General features: G+C 40.2%; 1 long non-coding RNA gene across 2 annotated transcripts in view; it reads left to right on the top strand.

Annotated features, from left to right (window-relative positions):
* LOC104912620 overlaps nt 1-15,306 on the top strand; it is a 125,761-nt gene that overhangs the window by 18,526 nt on the left and 91,929 nt on the right. For both annotated transcript variants that reach the window (XR_002118584.2, XR_004160959.1), the window contains exons 2-3: nt 10,407-10,563; nt 13,610-13,827. This is a non-coding gene — a long non-coding RNA (uncharacterized LOC104912620). The remainder of the gene's footprint in view (nt 1-10,406; nt 10,564-13,609; nt 13,828-15,306) is intronic.

Genomic DNA, 15,306 nt, shown 5'->3' with positions numbered 1-15,306 from the left:
GGTTAATTGGTGCTGAATTTATTTATTTTTTTCAGAAGTCTGCGTTCATTCTCCTGAAAGGGAGAAGGCAGTTTCTTATACTATCAAACTGAGATTTCTGTCAGTGACTTATATCAGGAAATACCCACTGCTAAGAACATAAAGACATATGAGATTTTTGTTTTCATGGTTAGTTGATGACTATGTCCATTAAAGAGTTGGTAGTTGGTCTATTTTGGAAAACAGATGGACAAATCTTGTGGTAGAGTGAACCAAACACATAGGTGTTGGACAACTTTCTAAGAGTTGCATGTCTGGCTTAAGAATCAAAATTCAGTTAATTAAGGTTAGCCTGCAGATCTGAAAGGTGCTTTTAGAAGGCCTCACTTTATTCTCTCCGTTGATACTTAGTCTTTCTGTATTTTTTGAAGTTCTTATTTGCTTTCCAAAACTTAATTCCAAAACAAAATATTAAGTCCCTTACTAAGCCAGTGGTGTCATGAAGATGTCTCTGACTCTTCTATAAACAATTTTAATTATCAGTACAGATCAGATCTGTCACCTCAGATGCTATTTACATCTTAAGTCAAGAGCACTTCAAGTCTACTTCAGCAGCAGTTGCTTTTTGCTGATTAATGTTTACTTGCATGGTCTTGTCAGTTAGTGCTTGAAACCCAGAAGGCACCAAAACACAGTTCAATTTTTGTAATCATAAAAGATAATGCACTGTTCTGAAGTTACTGCAGCAATTTTAGAGGGAAAAAAACCACCACAATTTGCATTAATCAAGCAGTGACCTTATATATGCCTTCCGACGGAGTTTTTGCAAATCCTAAGAATGGTATTTCAATAAGAGGATTACGATCTTCCCTATGGTACAGCTTTCAGTTTAGAGGCTTCACTCAGTCATTTGGAACAAACATCTTTCCATCTTTTTGAGAACTGAAAGAAATAATTTTAAGCATAGCCTGCTTGGCTACAGCAGGATTTGGCACAGCCTACAGGATAATTTGAACAGCATACATAACTCACGGCCCTTTCTTTCCTAGCAAACACCTTTTTGATTCCATTTTCATTACAACAAATTCTGTTTTGCATGTCCACATGGAATGGATTTGCTGAAAACGTTCCACAGGTAAAATGTTCCTCTTGTACAGTCGAATTTATATGAAAGCAGTTTGTGTCCTCACTGCTCTTTCACCATTACTTCCAGTTATTTAATGGCTTGAGCGGTCTGGGGGGTGTGTTTTCTGGGTGAGTCTGGGACAGTCAGATCCTGTGACTGCTGATTGAGTTTGAACCAGCATTTTATGTGGTCTGATTTTATTGGTATTTCCTCCATCTTCCCACCGAAGGAGCTACTTTCTCTTCATTAAAACAAGGGTTTATGACCTCTCCACCCAATTGTTGGTAATGTGTGTGGTGTTTTAGTGACTAGCTGGGGTCTGCTGGTACTTCTGCATAACAAAGGGGCACATTCAAAAGGAGAGACTGGACTGGCAACCAAGTGGAAAGTGGTGTTCTGGGTGCAAAGAAAGTGTAAGGAAATGAGAATCAGACTGGGGCAAGGGCAAGGCAGCAGTTGTTCATATTTAATCTCTTTTATTTATTTATTTATTTATTTATTTATTTATTTATTTATTTATTTAGTCACTAAGTTAATAAGGGAAACAACTGAGAGCCACAGCCAGTTTCCTTTCCTACTGTCCTCAAGAGGATAGCTTGTGAGATTGGAAGGATGAAAATTAAATTACCTCCTCATGCTTCGGAGGAGTTGGATACCAAGGGATGCTTGAATAAAGTTCTAATGAACAGCCAGTTTTTTGTGTGTGGTTAGGGGAGGAGGGCAAAAAAGAGTATGAGATAATTATAAAGTCAGTCTCTAGCATGACAATTTCTGTCAGAGGGAAGTCTGAGAACAACCTACTCCTTTGAGGCGTTACAAAATGGTGCAGTCAAGGTGTACTGACTCCTGCCCTCATTTTTGTCTCTAGATATGAGCAGGTGGCAAGGAATATGTCTTGGGTGTACTTTCAGCTTGAGAAACCTGGGAGGCTCGTGTCACTCTTTATTTTACAATGAACATCCAACCTTCCCTGTTGAATATCTCTCTCTCCTTTTCGTCCTTTTTTTGACTTTGCCTGAATATATACCTGTCAAGTTTAAGACTGCATCTGTTGTTCTTAACTGTGTAATAAAGATTTGCATGTTTAAAACTGGAGTGCCTAGGATGTGACGCTGAGACATGACTGTCTGCCTCTTTGATTGCAGTATTTATGCAACATGTGGTTACCTGGGTATAAACTAAATATCCAGGTGTCTGTGTTTGTTCTTAGGTGCAATCACCTACATCTTTGGAGTTTTAAGAAACACTGATGTGTTGTGTGATAGCTGAAAACTGCCCCCTAGTAATGTTTTGTTTGTCATTTCCTAATTCTTGGTTTGAAACGTGAGGAAGGATTTTTTAACATGGAAGAACATGAAGTGAAATTTAATTTGCTGATGTATTTTAAATCTCTTCTTTGAACATGATCGGGTGCTGGAATGGGCTGCTCAGGAAGATGGTGAATCACCATCCCTGGAGATGTTCAAGAAACATTTAGATATGGTACTACGGGACATGGTTTAGTGAAGAAATAGTGGTGGTAGGTGGACGGTTGGACTGGAAGACCTTGGAGGTCTTTTCCAACCTTGGTAGTTCTATGGTTCTATAATCCTATGTTCTTACAAACTGCAGTGCCTATGACAAATCGACTTGCCAAAGCACTCACCTGAAACACAGGCACAAACGAAGTCATGCTTAAGTCACTGAAAATGAGATGAAGGATTATAATGCTATAGTTTGGACAACGTTATTAAAAGATGGCAGAGCTGATGATCCAAATAGTTTAAATATCAGTGAGGGAGGTGCTTCAGGCCCGGAAGTCATCTGATCATTACAAGCAGGGTAGTGAAGTCAATTCAAGTAACCAAGTTGATGACCTCTTGCAATTCTTCTGGAAAGTCCCACTAAAAATATCTGTTAAACATTCATGAAATAAATATCCATTTCTTCTTGCCATCCCTGCAGTAGGATGGATACTCTCCACTTAGCTGTGCCAAACCTTGACAGATCCTGCTATGCTCTTGACCAGAGAGCATAGCAAAAGAAAGCATTTAAAAAAAAAAAAGAAAAACAATGAAACATGCCAAGGAGTAATTATTTTCTACAAAGTAGCATAAAGTGAGTGAGGGGTCTGGCGGACATTAGGAAAAGGGTTACAAAATTAATCACTTTGAATCTGACCCACACCAGGACACCAATCAAAGTTAATAAGCTGAGCATACATTAAAAGGACAATATATAACACATCTGCTTTAGTGGCATCTCTTCTCTTGCTTATGACTGCACCTTTAGATAATACAGAAATGATAAATGAGGCACTTAGATTAAAAGCCATGTGGACTATCATTAACTGAATTCAAATCAGAAAGACTAGCATTGCTTGTCATGGAAATGGACTTATGGCAAATATGACAGCCCTCATCCAAGCATTTCAATTTACCACTGAAAGTTTATTTTAATAAGTATTTATTCAAACAGCATTTACAGTATCTCTGTTCCTCCCTTGGCTGCCAGTCTGGAAGGCATTGATCAATGTATCTGCCTTGCTGTATGCTTGGTAGCTGAGTTTTAAGCTTTTTTCTAAAGGTAAACAATAGAGCCTACTTGTTGATGTGGAAGCAAAGAGTCAATACTTTTGTGGATTTTTGGTTTGTTTTGCTTTCTGTTGTTTTGAAGCTGGAATTCTACAGCCATAAAAATGAGTAGCATTACATACAGACAAGATATCAAGCAAGTGGTTCTAAGGACTGTATTTTTGTCAAGATGGGAGCATAAAGATAAAGTCTACTTCTTGTGCTGCTTTTATTTAGTCCAGGAGAGGCTGAAGAAGAGAGATTCTGCCATACTTAGTTGTTGGGAGCTGATATGATGTTGGGAGAGACAAAAAAAAAGTATTTACTCTTTGGAATTTATAGCCTAAATAAATGCAACAGACAAAATGGAAAAGAGGCTGATAAAATCTTGTAGGTCATTTTATGTTGTTTGTGAGTTGTTTTGTTTCGCTGTTCTTCTCATGCACAAGTGAGTCATGTTTTTACAAAAAAAAAGGACAATTTTCAATTTTCTTTCCTTTTAGTTTTCTTTCTTTAACAACTCTTCAAAGATCTTTGGATTTTCAATTCTTCAGGAAGTCCAGAGAGGCCCCAAATAGTTGAATAGTTGTTCTCAGTGACTCAGAATTCATTGCTGTACCTTTAAAGCTGAGGAGAACTTTATGCAGAGGCCTGTGAATGCCATATAGATTATGTAGCATAGCTGAGATCTTTTATTAAACTTGAGCTGGAGATCTAAAATTAGGAATTAATGGCTCCTCAGTGTTTGGATCGTTACATTTCTTTCCGAGGGCAAATGTTGTATGGCTAGATTCATCCCGTGCCTTCTCCTGCCCTCGGCAATGTTACCATAGGCCATTCTGGGGGAGATGTCTCCAAAGGAGACTGACATTGCAGGGATACTGCCTGGGCAACGTGTAACTGAGTAGCAGATGCCATTTGTGCTGCTGTCTGAGAGGAGTATGCTATAAAGCAGAAGGGAAACGTTGCAGTATCGAGCAGTGAGCTGCACCCAGCATATCCAGATTGCATTGGCCAAGACTTCATGGTGTGAGTGGGTTGAAGCTCTTCACCTTGACAGTGCTGGCATAGTGTCTGACCTGTGAGATGTGCTGCTGCCCAGTGGTTGAGAAAGTGGTGGGTGTTACTGGGGGGGCAGTGAGCCTCCTGTGTTTGCTAGAAGACAGTCAGGGCATTGCCTCACCTCTGAAATCACAGAGCTTTGCTGACAGGCACTCAGAGGAGGTAAGGAAATGGCAAGCTTGTGTTGGAGGGAATAAATGATTCAACCCTGGGGGGGGGTCACCGGCAGAAAGAAAAAAAAAATCAGAAGGGAGTTTTTTTGGGGGGGTAGTGTTAGTCCGTCTTATGCCCAATGACCTTCATGAGGCATCATACCTTGAGCAGCAAGCTGGTCTCGGTACAACAAGTTGGAGACTTTTATGCTGCACTGTGAAGGGAGCCTATATGCAGAGTCAAGTCAGATGCGTGCCTCAGTTTTTAATGGCAAGAAACATATAAGGGAATTGTTCTTTGCATTTCCAGCATTATAATATGAAAGCACAGGAAGGATCTTGGTATTTAAACACCCTTTACTGCATACCATTAACCGAGGATTAAAGGAGCTGTAAGACTGGCAGTAATGAGAGATTTCATAACAGCCGTATGGTTTTCTTCTTCATCTTGTCAGTAAAAATAACCAAGACTTGCTAGGGCTTACTGGTAGTATCTGTTACCATGGAGACTGGGGTCCAAGTTATTTTTAGGGCACAAGAATGTGGTGTTTGTGGACCCATGTCAGACCTTTCTCCTGTAAAGCAAACATGATGTGTAGGACAGAAATGTCTGTGCTGCAAGGAGCAGGAATGCTGATCGCACCAGAGGTCACTGGGAGCTCCATTGGAAAGCTAAGCAGTGCAGTCACTCCTGATGGAGTGCCTCAGAACATGGTAATTAGTGATGCCTGGGGAAAGGCAGCACTTAATGGAAGGAAAAACTTGAAAGAAGACTCTAGCTGAACTATAGATTATACTAAACATACAGAATTAACTAAAAGTAACAGGAAACCGTAGTCATGTCTTGGTGTGACCTTCAGAATCTGTGTGCCACGTTTTAGCAGGTCTTCAAACAGTTTATAAAATTAAAGCTCCTTGAACAGGATTTTCGGCATCAATTGTTTGTACACAGAGAACATAGCAAGCACTGTTCCCAACTTGTAGCCTCTTAAGCTTGAGTACACCTGCTTGTCCAGCTGAGCTGTGTTACCTGTGTCCCAGTCATACGCGATGCAATTTTTGCTGCTAGGACTTCTTTCTAACCACACTGACCTTAACTTGAACCTACTCTCTCTTCTGGCAATAGAAAATTTTCTTCTTGACATCTAGAATCTAGCTGAAGAGATGAAGAATAATGTCAGTGTTGTGCAGCTTTCAACTCCATTGGCTTCAAAGGGATGCTTACTGCTCTCAGGTACGTGTGACATTCTGTCTGGTTTTCCAGAGCAGCTTCAGCCATCTCAGCATGTGGGTTCAGCCTGGTCAGGAGAAGCAGGCATGCATTACAATCTAACTTCTTATATTTCAGTTTTAAGCTGCCTCATCAAAAGTGACCAACTCTGATATTGCCATTTGCAAGCTGATAAAATGTAGCAATGTATTCTAACGAGACTGTTCATTTAAAGTGAGAAGAGTTTCTGAGGCTGATACCCAGTTGAGTTTCAGTTTGCAGTCGCGAGTACAATTTTTGGAAATCTATGCAGGGAATGATCAAGGAGAACATCTGTTTTTGAAAATGGTAATTTAAATTTCAAAGAAACTATTTACATTTTAATAGCCCTGTTCTCTGGAAGTTCCTGGGGTCTGATACTTCTGATTAGGAAAATGATCTCTGGACCCGCGTTCCGTATTTGTTATTCATTACAATAACAGCCTTAATGACATTATCTTCTATTAATGTGGATGCATGTAATGTGCAATTATGGAGGAATTCCATTGTCATTTAGCAGTGAATAATCATAGCATTTCTTTAAAGTCCAGGATTTTACCCAAAGATGTGGATAACAGCATCTAAAATAGCTCCTAAAGGATCAAACTGAAAAGTATCAGTTACCTCTTTTCATCAGAAATAGCTCTCTTGTATTTTCAGCTTTTTTGCCAATATAACTTGCAAGAAGGCTATCTGATACAATGTTCTATTTAAAATTTAGGCTCCTTAGTGACCTGGTTACGTTTAAATGCTCTCCTACTGTCGAGTGTTAATCAGTAGCACAATATTTAATAAGTCTTCTCAGTATGCAAATATTGTTGCTTTGTTCCTGGCTTCTCAGAGGGCTTAGAGTTGCTGTGAGTTGTGTGTGTGTCCAGATGCAAATGGCTCCAGCCTGTGACTTACAGCTGACAACAGCATGTGATAATGTTGCCAAAGGCTTCCAGAGGTGAGTTCTTACTCTCTGTGATCATTTTTCCCATGACTTGGGCCATCGGGAGAGAGAATCTTGCTGAATGTCTGGGGAAGCGGGAGCAGAATTTGTCTTTATTTTTATACGCAGAGCCAGAAAAGCTCCACCATAATTAAGTGTGAAGCTGAGACTCAAAATGTTCAGCCCTGCTAAAACTCTGGTGCCTTTTCCTTTGGGGAGGCCTCGTGCACTGACTCTCTGTGGCAGGAAATTGAAATTTGTTAGGGGTTAATCATTGGGTCAGAGATGCGCCGTTTAATTTCCTCCTGAAATTTAAACTAGCTGATCCCTTTTGTGATGTGCCAACCAGGTAACAAGGCTTTTGTTAGCCTCTGTCCAACCCTTCTCCCAGCCACACTGCACAAGCCAGGAGGCAATAAATGGACGATCATCTGTGACATCTCTCTGAGCTTTTCTCTGGTGAAAACCCTCTATCTTCCTTGCAAAGATCATCCTTGCCTCTACCTTCTAACATGGTATTCTCTCTCCTCAAATTCAGTTCTTTGGAATCCTCATGGGCTTAGCATTGACATCTTTTCCTTCAGAAAATTTTAAATGGCTCTCATCAAGAGTTTTATACATCGTGACAAGTTTAAAACTTAACCTGAAGTTTTCAGACGTGCCTGCAGAATGTGGGGGTTCTCATCTCCAGTGAGAAACCTTCAGGAGGTTTTCAAAATGTCAGGCTGGATTCTTAGGAAATGCCAATGTGCAAAGACAAATTGCATGTCTGAGAAAAGGCCAGAACAGAGATCTGTGAAACCTCTTTATATAGTCCAGCGACTTAAAGAATTTATGTATGGTTAGTTTTAAAATTAAGATTGCCAGCTTGGCAGTTAGTCTCCAGTGGGCAGTTGTTTATCACAACATTACCTAAAATTTTGTCGACAGATCATCACAGTTGCCTTTTTCTATTTAAGAAATTCATGCCTGGAGCATCTGATGTGAAGTGTATTGGAAAAGATATGTGCAGTGCATCTGTCTGTAGTAAGACAGTTACTAGTCTGTGCTGTCAATCTAATCGCTTTCTGAAGCCACAAAAAAAAGGAAAAAAAAAACCCAAACAGGTAGTTCCAGAAAAACACTGATGCTTGGGAGATGCTCAAATGCTGTATTTATGGGAACCCCAGTGCTTAAGCAATTAGGCAGCTATAGCCACCATTTTATAAAGGCAGAGACTCAGAAAAAGCACAATAAATGTTTAATCATTTATTTACACCATTCTATTTATTCACTACAATATCTGAGAAAGTGAACAATGCTGTTTTTTTTTCTTTGTGTAGCAAGTGATGAGCACATTTTCATCTTAAGGAGAAAGAGGAGAACCCAGCAGGCCCCGTACAGAACTCTTCAAACTCACTGAAGAACTCCTTCCAACCCTGGTGAATTTTGTGTCCTGCCCTGGGAGAGTTCACGGGTTGTCCAGAATCACTCATTCATGCCCTTTGAGGAAGCCAGAAAGCAAGCCAGTTCCAATGCATCTTCCTTCAGTGCTGTTTCCCTGGCCTCTCTTACAATGATGTTGACCCAAACCTTATGGGTGAGATGCAAGCAAACTCGAGTGGCCAGAATGGAAGCCACTCCAGATGTCATGCCAGTAGTTTCATTTGTACCACTGCAATACCAAGAGTATTGCTCCTTTTACAGGCAGCAAATGAGATGGGCCTCAAGTTCAAGCCATGTGGCAAATATAAATAAAACATTATTTCTATCTGTATTCCAGTTATACAATTTTGAACAAAGAAATACTCTTTGTCTCTGACATGCTGGCAGTGCTGGCCGTGCTAGCAATAAGCTGTGATTACTGCAGTAAATAGCACCATCTAGGGATCAGGATGCTTTTTAAGTCGTCTTTCTGAATTGTGCATGTAAGAATGGCTTCAGCATCAGCTGTGAAATGGGCACACATTGTGCCACACCTTTTTGTATTTACACGTGTACACAGAAACTGAGGGAAATATTACATGTGTTCCCCTCAGCAGTGCAAAGCCTGGATGAAGAGTGCATTTGTACTTAAAAGCACAAAGCTCGTAGGTGTATGCTATAAGGTAGGTATGATTCTTCTCCAGCTGCTGTTAGACCAGTTCAGCTTGTCTACTTATGCCCATGAATATATCAAAGTTAGGGCAGAAACCTTGCAGATGCAGATTAAAGTAACCACTGGAACTTCCCATATTCACCCTGTTTGAATTTATGTACTGAACTGAGGAGGACTCACAAACTGCAGGTATTATTTCTGCGAAGCAGCTGCCCTGCAGATCCATCTGGCTGTTGTGGAGCTATTTGCACTGGGAACTATTAAAGTTTGACTGTATTAGTAAAATGATCTACGTGCAATTTGCACTGATGAATTCTTTACTATACTTATGTAAACAACATTCATCTTCTACGTTCTTATTATGTACACATCTGAAACTTACTGCAGCTAATATTGCTATTTGTTTGAGTGCTTTATGTGGGAAGAGAAATGACAGTTGCTGCACTTGAATGTGATGCCTTTGGTTATTTTCTTTGAAGCTCCTGCTCTTGAAGAAATAATGCTGGGTCAATTTTCCATAAAATTCTAGCTGGCCATGACAGCCTTCTGTTACAATCAGCGGAGGAACCGTGGCTGAGCTGAGATGCCAAGTGAAATTTTGCATTCTCCTTTTTCCATGCTTTCCTGTCAGTGACTTATGATGTTAAAAAATCTACCATTAAATCTATCATTTTTAAGGTTTTACATTTCTATTAAGACACCAGTTTGTCACTTGATTACTAATGTGTTAAGTACTATACTTTATACTTGTACATTTTTGCATGACCGTATGAATCAGTGGCACAGTAAAAGATGCCGGGACTTTGCAAATAATAGGAACATTTCTTGCATGACTTGATCGCAGAGTATTGATATGTAGTATTTTACATTTACCACATGATAGATGCTGACTATTCAAGAAGCATGTTCTCATCTAAATAATACTCTAAATACAATGCCAGAACTGTCGTGGGTTCACTCATTATAGTTGCCTATAGTTTCTCTATGTTTCAGAATCACGGAGCTGGATAAAAACTTGTCCACTGCTTTGTCAGATGTTCAAATATCATCCACCCGATTGTGGGAAATTAGGAACAGTGAAGCCGAGGTGTCTGCTTGAAGGCAAAGACTCCATTTCTAAACTGTTCTTAAAAACTTTCTTTACAGGTAGCTGTACAGGCCCTTCAAACAATTTATTAAAGAAACTACACATTAATTTTGATAGAATTGCTTCTGACTTATGTTAAATGTAGTAGCAAAATTGTTTCTTAATATTAGGCTGCCTCCTTTTCCTAGGTGGTAAGCGAGTCCTGATCCTGTACTAAATGATGCTTCAACAGACCTTCCTGCAGCCATTCAAATAAAAGGAAGCTCTTCTGCTTCAGTTTTGCAGAGATCAGAAGCTTGACTGTTCTCACTGCCCACCATCCAACCGGTTGGTTATGGCCTTTAGGTGAGATAATGTTCACCTGTTTGCTTAGAACAAGTTTGTCTCTAAGCCTTGTATCAAATCTTGTCTAACAAGCACTGTCTAATTTGAGGAAACAAGTACAGCTTAACCTTTTATGCGTTTGATTGCAATGTTGCCTCCTGAGGTCACCAACCTCTTTGCTCAGGGGTAAAACAGTAATTGGAGAATTGCTGGAAAAAAAAATTACGTTCCTTGGATATTTTTGTAAGAGCTCCTGAGTACTGACAGTAACCCATATGATTGAAGTACAGCTCCTCTGAAATCACACCATTCTGTAGCAGGGTGGCATGACTCCCAGAAAGCTCCCCTTATCTCTTGGTGAAAGGCAAGGAACAGATTTCATCTGTTCCCCTTTCTAGAATGAATTTGTGCCCCTAAAGCTTTTCAGTGCTGCTCTGTGGGTCAGGCTTTGGGAGTAAACTGTCTTCTCTCAGCTATCAGGAGTGGTTTATTGAGACTGAGAAGCTGAGTTTTGTGCTCAATTGAAGGAAATGCAATGCTTGGTTCATTAATAACATGAATAGCAAAGAGAGAACAGAGTACACGGGAGTGAGAGCTCAGAGCATTGCAAAGACCTCATCAGAAACATGGAAGATGGTATGTTGCAGTAGAGTTTATACAGAGCAAGACAGCTGAAGGAGTGTGGGGATGAAGGTAGGGCAGAGGTGTGCAGTGTCACCACTGCTGTGGAGGGGAGTGGGAGGTGATCTGCCACTTCCTACAGTAAGGAGACTGAAAGATGTCACTGATGCAATAATACAGATGTGCTTGAAACAAACAAAAAAAGAGGTGATTTTTTCACACATCTCATAATAATAATTGCAGAATGTTGCCAGAGGCTGTGGTGGAGGTTGGAAATGGATTTAAATAAGAAACTGACAAGTTCAGGGGGAGAGTTTCTGTCAGTAACAAGAAGCCTGAGGGGCCAGATACAGCTTCTAGAAATCCTTTAGCAACTGATTCCAGGACTGTGCATCAGGCAAATAAACATTCTATAGTTCTACTTAGGGAAAGAGTAAGTAAATTTTATGATTAACCCTGAAAGTAAATTAAAAGGTTAGAAAAATCTGTGGTTGGACCCTGAGCATCTATTCTTACATTTGCTGCATGATTTGTATTCCTGCCCTAGGTTTTCAGCAGAACAAAGCTTAACTAGCTATGTTTATTTCTGTTTGGTTTGAATTTCCAATGGTATTACTGAAAATAACTGTACAATAATTTAGGTTAACCCATTAAACACATTTTCAGTGGTTTCTAAGGTACTTCATGACATGTCTTCCTCTTGAAAGCTAACCGAGCATAGGAGAATGGGGATTCCTATTCTATCAATTGCTATGGCTGTCAAGCTTGTTCTCAATTATTATGCACTGGAAGGGATTACTGTGTTTTAACATGCCAGACTACTTGGACCACGGTAGGCTTGTCTTACTTATATCACAGGTTATTCCTGCAGCAGACACAATGGGAGTTCAAGGGTTGCTTGCAGAAATATTTTGTTTCCACTGTCTGCACAAACTATTTTATCAGTTCCTTGTGAATTTCCTCACCAAAGAGACAGGGCTAGCTACAGGTGATTTCAGATCTGCTGTTCATCACTAGCCTGCTAAAAGGGGCTGCAGTACAGCAGAGTAACTCCTGTTGACTGAAATCTCGAGGCCTTGGAGTGATCCTTTTGCAGGGTGTAACAGTGAGTTAGAGATGTGTGCTCCTAAGAGATTGCTTCTGCCAAGACCCCTCACTGGTGCTGGAATATAAAGGCCATTCCTTAGCCCTAATCAACACAGTTTCATCAGTCTGATGCAGCTCTTCTTAGGAACTGTAGCTCTGATTTGGCTATTAAAAGTAAAACTAAATGGTTGGCCTCAAAAATTCTTCTAGATCTGCTAAGATAAGAGTCACAATTTTCTACCTGTTTTTGTGGCTCAGGATGGAGCCTGATCATGAAACGATTCCCTCAGTCTTGCAGAGATGTGACAGCTGGCTTTGAGATCCCCTTCCATCATCACATCTTTTCTGTAGGAGCACATTAACAGCTGCAATTTCAAAGCATTATGCAGAGATTCAACCATGTGATTTGTGCTAATAACAGCAGGAAATGCACAGCTAAATCTCTATAAACTCCTTTAAGAACTTGCCTTTTGCTATCTCAGGGTTATCTTTTGAAAAATAACACTTATTTTTAAGCGTTCAGATTATTTTCTTTAAATTATATCTGCATCATCAAGAAAAGGGTAAGCCTGCTCTTTTTGTATGGCTCTGCTGGCTGAACAGTACTTGTGAAATAACGTTTACAGCAGTGCCAATTTTACAACTTGAATCCATGCATTAGCTAGATGTTCTTGGCTGAATGTGTCTTAATGTAGTCATTTACAGGCTGCAGAAAATAGATAATTGAGAAATGAAAATGAGAGATTGCTGTACATTCTTTGTGCATGTAAGCAAAATAGGAAAGGTGGCTTTACAGACACTTTTCAAAACCTCATATGAAATGCAGAGAGGGGCTGCAGAAGAACCTCCCACAGTTAATGTTTTGTATTGGTTAGGGTCTGCAAGTAATTCCTGTTCGGTATGTACCAGTGTGGCTTTAACTGGGAATGTAGAGAAGTACAGGAAGGAAGAGTGTGGAGGAGTGTTGGGTTTGTTCATAAGGGTTACTGGGTGAAAAGATATGAGAGGTTGTAAAGAAGTTGGATCGATGTGTGCCTCACCCAGGGGTTTATTCCTGGGTCTGGAAATGGTATTTCTGTGTTTTATAATCCACTTCATGTCATTTTTTCGTATATATTTATGGCATCTGCAGTGTCCTGTAGAAGGGAATTCCTTATTTGACAGCGGGAAGAGGAAGTGTGGAAGTTTGTTTACTTTTGAGTTTGCCTTTGCTAATTTGATCTTAGTGGTACTCAGAGGTGATATGATACTGGTCCTTGATCACGTGTGTGAAGTTAGGATTGTTTTTTGCCATGCATACAACTTCACATTTCCTTATATGTAACTTAGTTTCTGAATCTTTTTTCTTATTTTTCTTCAGCCTTGGAAGGTCCTTTTGCAACATTTGGCCTTTATTTTGAATATCCCAGATAGCTCTGAAGCTTTACCATTATCCACTCATTTTTCCAAATCACTCAAGTACCGTGAACAGTACATGCCTAAGGCTGACAGCACACTGTATCCTGAAGAGAACCAGCAAGTGAAAAGTGATGGATACCAAATTGCTGATGTCACCAAGGAGGACTGGGTGAATGCAAGGTAGGATAACAAAAGTACGTGGAGTCAGGGTACCTGCAACAAGGGGTTTTGTGGGAGCCAGAAACTCTCATGTTTGGGTAGAGATAGCCTAGTGAATGGCTCAAGAGAGATCCCATGGCTCTGCTCCTCTCTTCCAAATACCAACATATACCAAGCAGGTCCTTCATCTCGAGTAGGCTGGTTCTCAGATAAGGAGCTGCAACCTTAATGAGGTCATGGATGTGTTGAAGTGGTGGTGATGATGCCAAAAGTGCTGGTGTTTGCATGTTACACTATTAAGTCTGTTTTCAAGGTAACAAATGTATATTTTCTTTTGCTTGGAGGATTTCTATTACCTCTAGACAGGAGACAGGAGCACTGAGATGGTGTCTCTTTAGAGATGTAAGACCTGCCTGTACTGGAGGTGGGCAGCAGATTCTTTGCATGTTAGGATTTGTGTACTTCAATCTTCATCTTTAAACGCTAGTGACAGAAAAATACATGTTTGTATGCAGCAGCTCTTTTTCTTGAATAACCTTTTACACATTTTAAGTAAGTCGAAAAGTATTTTCCTGTAAACTTCAAATGCAGGACATTATTGTGTCACAAATTTTGTTCACTGATTAAATGTTAGTGTACATGTTTGACAATTTTGTTTTAAATCAAGAGTCACTTGAGTTGCGCAGCTAAAAATACATCCCTTCTCAGGGTTATTGACAAAGTATGTTACAGTAATAAGAGTCTCTGCTCCTAATTTTAGCAATAGAGGCTTGTTACTAATTTCAGAGATCAGTGTAATCTGCAGGGGGCTATTCATAGATTGGTAGGATATAGAATGGCTTGGATTGGAAGGGACCTTCTCATAATTTATTGGCACTAATAGACATTGACAAGATATCCTTGCACCTTCTCTTTTGCCTGGTCCTGAGCACCTCTAGGAGTGGTACATCTACAGCTTCCCCAGGCAGTCTGTGCCAGCGACTCCTTCCTTTCTGAGTAAAGAATTTTCTTCTAACATCTAACCTAAATCTCCTCTCCTCGAGTTTAAAACCATTCCCCCTCATCCTATCACTATCGGGTTGTGTAGAAAGTGAGTCTCTCTCCTACTTACATGCTCCCTTTAAGTACTGAAAGGTCCTAGGTCTAAATCAGGTGGTTGGGTGAGCCAACTTGTGGTTGTCCTTCCTGGGTTTTGGGTTACCCACACCCTCTCCTTTTTCCAGCCTTAGAGCCTTGTGTACATTGAGAGCAAGAGGTAGACAATTCCTTCAGCTCCAAGCATAGACAAGGGTCTGGTTTCCCTTGTCTCCCATGTTACTGTGATCTGTCTCCTCTGGGTTTGAAACTAGATTAGCTGCTTCTTTTTGCAAGGACTTAAGGCAGTCATTCTCACTATGCAGTACTACTCATCTCAGAATGAAGGAGCAACTTGCGATGTGCCAGAAGATCAATAATGGAAGAAAAGGCTTTCCAAGGCACCCACGGGGTCTTTGCTCCCCA

Source organism: Meleagris gallopavo, chromosome 11, assembly GCF_000146605.3.
Source record: "Meleagris gallopavo isolate NT-WF06-2002-E0010 breed Aviagen turkey brand Nicholas breeding stock chromosome 11, Turkey_5.1, whole genome shotgun sequence".
NCBI classification, from domain to species: Eukaryota; Metazoa; Chordata; class Aves; order Galliformes; family Phasianidae; genus Meleagris; species Meleagris gallopavo.
The sequence above is the reverse complement of the archived record's forward strand: the minus strand, read 5'-3'. Positions and strand labels throughout refer to the sequence as shown.